This window comes from Lethenteron reissneri, chromosome 34 (genome assembly GCF_015708825.2).
Source record: "Lethenteron reissneri isolate LAM-NWPU_2019-01 chromosome 34, ASM1570882v1, whole genome shotgun sequence".
NCBI classification, from domain to species: Eukaryota; Metazoa; Chordata; class Hyperoartia; order Petromyzontiformes; family Petromyzontidae; genus Lethenteron; species Lethenteron reissneri.
In genome coordinates this window covers 6,438,783-6,447,245 of record NC_083812.1, presented here as the reverse complement: position 1 = coordinate 6,447,245, position 8,463 = coordinate 6,438,783, and the positions used below count along the sequence as shown (strand labels likewise).

Below are 8,463 nucleotides of genomic sequence, written 5' to 3'. Positions count from 1 at the left end.
TGCTTTTTAGTTGTGGGAAATAACAAAAGAAAACGTGGGAAAAAACAAGAGACTAAATTAAACCATTGGGAGGTTGACAAAAGAGTTTGTGAAAAGTTGTGTTTGACATCACCAACATGCAGCAGTCGATGCAGCCACGTCGTCAAGTAAATACTATTCACATCGAAATGATAAAGCACTTACTTGTAGTTTTCCCCTCATACAGTTTTGTGCGATATGTTCTTCCATAATGCGCTTGGTATATTTGTTTCTCAGAGGTGACAATCTTACCAATACTTGAGTATATCAATGAATAATTTGTATAAAAAGATTTGCGTTGTCATGTTAACTGTGGCATATGTTCAAACTACTAACCCACAAAAGATTCACGTATGGAGCTTTTATAAAGAAAGCACTTGAAAAACAGTCATAACATGTCACGGTAGATACACTCACACGTAAGACTGTAACACTCCTCCCACACATTGGGCAAGGCTTGGGGAAATGTCAGCCACTGACAAAAAACTGGCTCTGAGCCCGCCCACAGGACATGGATGTACCTTTATAACTGTGAGCGAATTTGACCGTTTGGATCAGGCTCGACAAGACTCCCCTCAAAACATCTACTTGACGGAGCTCCTTCATCTGGTATCAGCAGTGTAACAGATGCCTCGCAACTAAATTGTTTAAATTCTTCTAAATTGTTTAGTCTACTATACCAAAAGGGTCTGTAAAAAGCAAAATAGATAATATCCATATGTTGAAGCTGTTTTAAAAAAACTAGCTAAAGTTATTAAGGATAGTGTTTATATGATACTTTTTATTTAAGAGAGTCTGCAACATTAATCTTAATCGCCTGCTACATTACTCTTAATCGCCTGCTTTTGAATATTTTATAGTGTGCCACAGTGGCGAGATGTTAACTACCTCGCTTGGTATACACGAGGTCGTGGGCTCGATCTTGACCGTGTTGTCTGTATATTTGGAGTTTGCATGTTTTTCCCATGGTCGTGTGGATTTTTCTCCAGGTCCTCAAGTTTTTCCCTCTACACTTAGAAGCATGCGTTTAGAGTATTTGGCTGCTATACATTTCCACGTCATGATAAGCCACTTCGTTGAGCTTTCATTTGTGGCAAGGTTGCTTCTGAAAAAGAGTGTATATCGCTCAGTGGGCTTCACCTGGTTAAATAAAAAAGAGTTAGTTTTAGTTAATATGTGCATCGAAAAGTTTTTACCACTAACCACGAATGGAAAGATAAAGAGTCTTCGGGTTTGCCGTTACTTAACTGTAAAAGTGTAAAACGGCAGTGTTTAAAATGTGATGGTAATAAACATGTTTTTTTGCTCACAATCTACCGAAATGTTGATAAAAAATACAGATTATAAATATATTTAAATGGACATAAAGTACATTTGTACGTCAATAATCTAAACACAGCAACGACGAATAAAATGGAGACCAAAGAAAAAAAATCTGGTATCGTCAAGAGAAATTTTTTTTTTAAGTTACGACGGTTAAACCAAGATGACCAAATCAGATGGAATGTGCCTGATCTCCTCAGATCTGAGAAATAAAGTAGATTTGAGCCTGGGAAGTATTTGGATGGGTGACAACATGCGTACAGCAAATATTAGACACTCATGTGGGGCCACATTGTGGGCAAGCAGAGGGCAGTGGAGCAAAATCAATTGTTGTACTATATTGTGCTCCCACGTCTATGATCCCTGGCTTCACCAACCTACACTAACCAGCGTGGTGAAGTATGGTCAAGCCACCTCCATGGCCTGCACGGCGTGGCGAGGACCTTATCCAGCAGTAGATTAACAAAGGGCTGCATATGCCATTGTACAGTCATTTATTTAGTTTTTAATGCATATTTGTCAAAACAGTGCACATGGTAGCTTTTGTGAACTTTAGTGAGAAACTTTAGGTGGGAGACAATATGACAGAATGTGGCTTTATCTACGTGTTGGTTCCATATTTTGATATTTTACAGCCGTGCTAATTTCTCAACATCATGGTTAACAGATGTAGGAGTTCTACCACTGGTAAATGTTCGAATGTTTTAACATTTTTGTACCTTGCTTTTTTAAGGTGAGATAGCTTCAACAACATCGAGTCATGAATATTGCAATGAGCATGCTGTGCCTGATGCTGTTCATCGTTCACGCACAAAGTGAGTTTCTCAGCTGGAAATGAATTGTGACAAAATGTGTTTTGTACTTGTTGCTTATGTATGTTGAACTTGTTTGTTGAACTTCTTCCGCACCGTACGTAGCCAACCTTGCTATTCGGAGGTGTAGAATATATATAGCACACTACCAAAATAAATAACATGGCTATTGCAAGAACATTTCAAGTCGAGCTTCTGAGTCGCAACTGGAAATTGTCTCGTCTTTTCATAAACATGTGAGTTATAAATAGTTGTATTATTTATATAGTATTGTTTTCCTACATTTATTCTTGAGTCACGATTTCAGTTGTAAACGTCAATTTGCGTGATCATTAGCCATAATCTATCCACTGCTGGATGAAAGCATTTCCAAGCTGTTGCCATCTCTAATAGCCTCATGATAACAGTTCGTGTAGATCCTGTACACAAGTTTATTGGATCCATCTCTGTCTTCATTGGCAATCCCCTTGGATGTTCTCCCTCATTAGGCTGCCATTCCATCTTTAGTCCCATTCCTTCGAGTAATGTCTCCTGTCCTAGCCCATTTACTTCCTAAAAAGTGAATGTTCTCTTATCTGTGTGTTGTTGTTCCTTTTGCTTTCTCTAAGTGTAACTGCAAGCAATGCATCTCCCCATGCTACTATTCAGCCCTTGTTCCATTTTGCTTGTCAATGTCCATGTTACACATCCATTTGGCATAGCAGATAATGTTCACTGATTAAAAACGTGCGTCTTCAGCACAATGGTATGTTTTCCAAAAGCACTTCAACCTGTTCTCGTCCATTAGAGATGAGGCTGCTTACAAAAAAAAATCAACTGATTGTTAATTAAATGTTGAAAGAAGACTTCTCCCAACCAATATTAGTCAGAGGGATTTGTTTGACCATAATTCACCATGTTGGTCAGCACAGGATGGTAATGGTTGTGAGTGTGGGGGGTAGGGGGTGCAGAACTGGCTTATCTAGCTCCACCCTGCATCTAATAATACATCAGTATAATGTGTGTCTGTGTTTTCATATTTTACAGCACAGGATTCAGACAAGCCTCCGCAAAAAGAAAGAATATTTGGTATGAGTAATAATTGCACAACTTGTGTTTTGTTATTCTTGCCCCATTGCAAAGGAAGTAGGAGTGGTTTGACTCAACGTAAAGCGTAGGTTTGCCATGATACGACTATAACAATATACGATCCACAATAATCGCACGGTCTACAGTGATACCTCGGTTCACGAACGCTTCTGTTCACGAACAACTCGGTTCACGAACAGAAAAGTTCATAAAAATATGCTCCGGTTCACGAACTCCGCTTCGGTTCACGAACAGGAGCCGCGGCCATTTTAATGCTATTTCCAGGCTGTCACATGGTCGTGACTTCCTGTAGGAAGATCGTGGAGAGAAGAAGAGACACAGAAAGAAGTACTGTGAGTACTGTGAAGACACTTTCAGTGACTTTTTGCTTTTTGGTGTGCTTTTTAGCACATACAGTACTGTACTGTACAATACTGTACTTACTGTATTGTACAGTTCACCCGTTTGAGTGCTTACTGAAGTCATCTCAAGCAAGGTTAGTGTTCTCTCTTTATACATTACTATACTGTACAGTACTAATGTGTATTGTAATTTGTTTCATATTTTTGTGCTTCAAAAACCAAAAAAAAAGGTCAGAACGGATTAACCGGATTTACATTGAACCCTATGGGAAAATGTGCCTCGGTTCACGACCAATTCGGTTCGCGACCAGAATCAGTTCACGAATTAAGTTCGTGAACAGAGGTATCACTGTATTTTGTAAATTACAGTAATGATTATAAACATTTGGTTTTTCGATGCACACACTTTTATTTGCACTCAAAAGTAGAAAATACATTATTTTGACCCCAGAATTAATCAAATTTGATGTGCTGAATAAACGTTGGTGGTTTCTTTTAGATGTGTTTAATTTGCTTTATGCAAGCCACCCACTTTTATTCAGCATAACAAATTTGATTAATTTTGTGTAGAGGAGCTCACAAATCCTTGAAAGATCTGGGCAAAGTCCCATCGGTGAGCTCCTCCGGCAGGAAAGGCTGCGTTGGCTGGGTCACGTAGCCCGCATGCCCAGCCACCGCATGCCTAAACAGCTTTTGTTCAGCCGGATCGAGGGGGCTAAATGGGCGCGGCACGGGCTAGAGAAGAGATGGAGTGATGTGGTACAGGAGGACGTGGGGATGAGTGGACTTGCCGATGACTGGTACCAGCGGTGTCAAGATCGGCCTCTGTGGAGGAGGCTCGTGAAGGACGCTACTGGGCAGTTGGAGGCAGTCGCCCTCCAGCAACAACGGAGGGAGGAGGAACGACGCTCACAACAACGAGCGGAGCGCCGGGTGGCTAAAGCACAGCAAGTTGGCACAGTAGGGGGCACAGGTGGTGCATCAGACAGTCATCTCGGTCATCTCAGTCAGTCGACCCAGTGGCACCTGGGTCTGCCCCGTGACCTCCTGCCAGCGGGCGTTCGACAATTCACGTGGCCTCAAGGTGCACATGGCTTGGCACAAGCGTCGTGGTGACGTCACCGCCAATTAGTGGTGAATGGCGGTTGTTGTTGTGTGTGCAAGTATGTGTGTGGGTCAATGTCTGTAAGTGTGTAAGCCGATGTGTGTGTCTGTCTTTTTCGCTCGGGCAACGCCGGGTACTTCCCTGCTAGTAGGTAAATAAATGTTATTTTAGTGGACATCAGCCCAGAGAGCCACTTTGCAGCCTCTTCCTCCAGCACGTGCAGGGTAACCAATCTGCCCGGCACTCCCTGACGCATTTCGCAACCGATGACGACGGTGCGCCATGGACTTCTGACTCCCTGCATTCACACAGTGGGCTGTCACGTAGGCCCCATCGATGTTCGGAAGCAGCACACACTCCCTGATCACACCAGTAGCAGTTTAGCTGTAACATACATATAAAGCTATTATCTCTGGCTTGTATATCTTGCTGATGTTACAGTTCGTAAAGTGATTTACATTGTTTTTCAGGTACTATTTTATACTTCATCAAGCAATGTGTGGGATTTTTTTCTAATAAGGGTAAGTGACATCTTAATTTTACCAATCGCATTCCTAATTTAAGGTGCACACAAATATATTGGTGTATATATCAAATTAATATGAATCTATATCGCTGCTTGAATGTAATGACACACTGTTAGTGACAAATGTGTTTTTGTGAGTTAATTATTTGACATGACATTTAGGTAACAAGTTTAAACACTAGAAAATAATGCCTACTGTTTATTAGAAAATCATCACAATATCCAATGTTATTAAGTTGTAAATTAGGACTGTTTTTATTTTTTTCCAAAATAAAGTTCAGTATTGCGATCTGTTATATTAACATCATGACAAATAAATATAGAGCATTCAACATAAATTACTAATCATGCGGTAACATATTAACTTGGTGAGGAATGGAATTTTAACAACTAGAATAATGTAACAGACAATGAAGGTCAGAATCACTGTCGAAAGAAGTGAACCAAATCACAAACGAGTGATGAACCCTGCCAGTGGTAGCATAGAGAGAAAACAGGAAAATCGCAGAAGGGTAAAGTGTACTTTGAGGCTCTATATTGTCAAGAAGGAAGCCAGTCAGACATGACATAGAAGAAGAGGAAAAGGTGGGACTTAGAAGCCAAGGTTCTTGTTATTCTCAAAAGTGAAAGTCGTCGCAGTAATCAAAGGCACGAAGCCAGCGACGGCAGCAGGATTTGACGGAATGCCTTCAGAAATTATAAAGCGTTTATGTGAAGAACCAATGTGTAATTTGCCTAGATTTTGTGAACTATTCGTATGAGACAAAAAAAGTAGCAACATATTTAAATGAATTACATTTCCCCAATTCTAAAGAAACCAAATGGAACTAACGTCTCAGAGTTAAAAATAATTAATATCATACCAGATGGCAATGGTTCTGCTTAACATTATTTAATCAAGGATCAAAATCAAAACAGAGGCATACATTGCAAAGGGCCAATTTATTATCGTATTGGGAACAAGAGAAACAATTGGAGTAATAAGAATGATCGAATAAATGTGCTTCGAGTTTATCCGAGAAGTTTATGTTTGTTTACTTCAATCAGAATATATTGTTCAATGTACTCAATGAAATCAGAGTAGACTGGAAAGATAGACGGCTAATTGTGGGCTTGTACATTGGTCTAACATCAACAGTGCAAGTAGTAGTATTGTACGATGCGTCTTAAATATATGAAGTTTGAAATATTGTTTCGGTATTTATTATGATTTACATATTTTTTTATTGACAATTAGTTATTTTAGTTTTAAAATTGTATACATTGATGCGATGCACCTTGTGATATGGAGGTCACTTAATGTCTCTTTTAAAAAATATCCTTCAGCAAAAGGGTTTACCTGCCAAGTGGGAATGGAGGATGAGTTGAGTACAGTACGTTGTCTCCCTGAACAAGGATCCTGTGTCACTGCAAACGTAACTGTTGGTAAGGTGAACCTCACTGTTGTGCTACCTTCATACCAAAAAATATTTTTTGTCTTCTCTATATATTGAAAAGTATATCACTTGGTCTGATTTTCTTAATATATTTTATTCTTAAACAGGGAATTACACATTCACTTACAAGAGCTGTGCTTCGGACCTGGATTGTGTCTTTAAAGAACGCATTCGAAAAATGGTCCTCAACGATGTGGTAGATGCATTTGAGGATACTCGTGGGTGCATCCTAAATGGTTATGAATGCAACAGCGCCCCACATGGTGGTCCACCTCGTTCCTTGGCTCTGCTTATCCCTCCCATTCTATCCCTCCTTGTATTTTGCAGCTAAATTTCTCGCAGGCCTAGGTACGCACAATTACCCTACCTTTGCTGTTAAATGTGGGACTAATCTATTCAAAAAGTAGTTGCTCTTAAAATTTTCACAAGGGGTACTCATTTTATGTACCTCATGATTATAATGTAATGCGTCAACCTGCCAACTAGGATATTAACGCAAGATCTCTGGATTGTTCATCTGGATCTCCACCACACCATCTCTAGACTTTCAAATAGGAGTTTTACTTTAAAATGGTATCAGTTATTCACGAGGCAAAACAATCTGCTCTGTGCAATGCAATACATAGTTAAAGCAATTATGTAACAACAATGTACAATTGGGTTAGAGTATTCAGTCCACAGCTTAAAGCTTGTAATTTCAATAGCAGTCAGGGGAAAGGCATATTCCAAAGTTTTAAACTTATTTTTGTTTGCAAATAACAACCATCAATGAATGTGTACGTTGATGTTACGTTATTGCAATCACAATGAGTACTTTAATCCGTGTTTATAATAATCAAATATGCTTTTAATTGTAACCCCCCCCCCCCCCCCATAAACTTATGACCATGATAAGCACTGAACAATAGTGCCACACGTTCCTTTCCGCCTCTACTACAGCGCCTCTCTACTGAGGAATGCTTTTGATTTTACTTAACAGGAAGCTAATTTAAAAGCTCATAGTAAGATTGGATTGGTGTAGAATGGTAGTGTAATAGTTCACACACTGCAATTATGAACCTAGAGACCTGGGTCTGATTCCCGTCCACGACTGCAAGGCACGTGGTGGTTTTTAGTGAGCAGTGGATTTATAAAGGAACGTTTAACTGAATCATGAAAAAACAAGTAAACGATCTATACTTTCATCAATTTGTAATGCCCTTGAACAAATGTAGTTTATGCTGGAGTATATTGCATCTAAATTAGCTTCCACTTCCCGAGTGGAAGGATAAAGCCCTCTCCAGTTCACCCGCTCTGCTCTTCCACGCCCGTGGTTGCTGCCACTCCCATTGTGCAGCTTCCTTGAACCAACGATAAGCCCATTCATGAACTATGAGACAGCGTTATGGGTTATATTTTTTTATGTTAAAGTGTGTAACTAGGTGTGTATTTGTCATGTTATCGCAGATTGGGAAAACTATGTTAAGAAATTTCCGTAATTTAATTTTTTGGGAAAATAATGGTGGTATGAACATGTGTTGTTTTTGTAATGACGTGTGATATTGCTGGAAAATATATAATAAATGTTGCCTTTCAATATTGTGCGAAAACAGTGTTCATGTAGCTTGTTTATAGCACCTTTAACTTTTTTTTAAAGCACATACATTTCTCCTGCAAATATCGAAACAATTAAGAAACATTGGAACCAATGTTCGTTCTCTAGGTGTTGGGGCGCCGCCCCACCAAGAAGCTGGAGATGAGAATTTTTATTTTAAATAATACGTTTCTGTAAATAGTTTTGTCGTGTTAAAAAATAAATAACGATTATTTAAAT

The 8,463-nt window shown here is 39.4% G+C and overlaps 1 long non-coding RNA gene across 1 annotated transcript; it reads left to right on the top strand.

Annotated features, from left to right (window-relative positions):
- The first annotated feature begins 413 nt into the window (after window positions 1-413).
- LOC133350613 (uncharacterized) lies at window positions 414-8,214 on the top strand. The gene is made up of 6 exons (XR_009756095.1): window positions 414-627; window positions 2,075-2,156; window positions 3,180-3,221; window positions 5,159-5,209; window positions 6,541-6,639; window positions 6,758-8,214. It is a non-coding gene; the product is annotated as an uncharacterized LOC133350613 (long non-coding RNA).
- The last annotated feature ends 249 nt before the right edge of the window (window positions 8,215-8,463 follow it).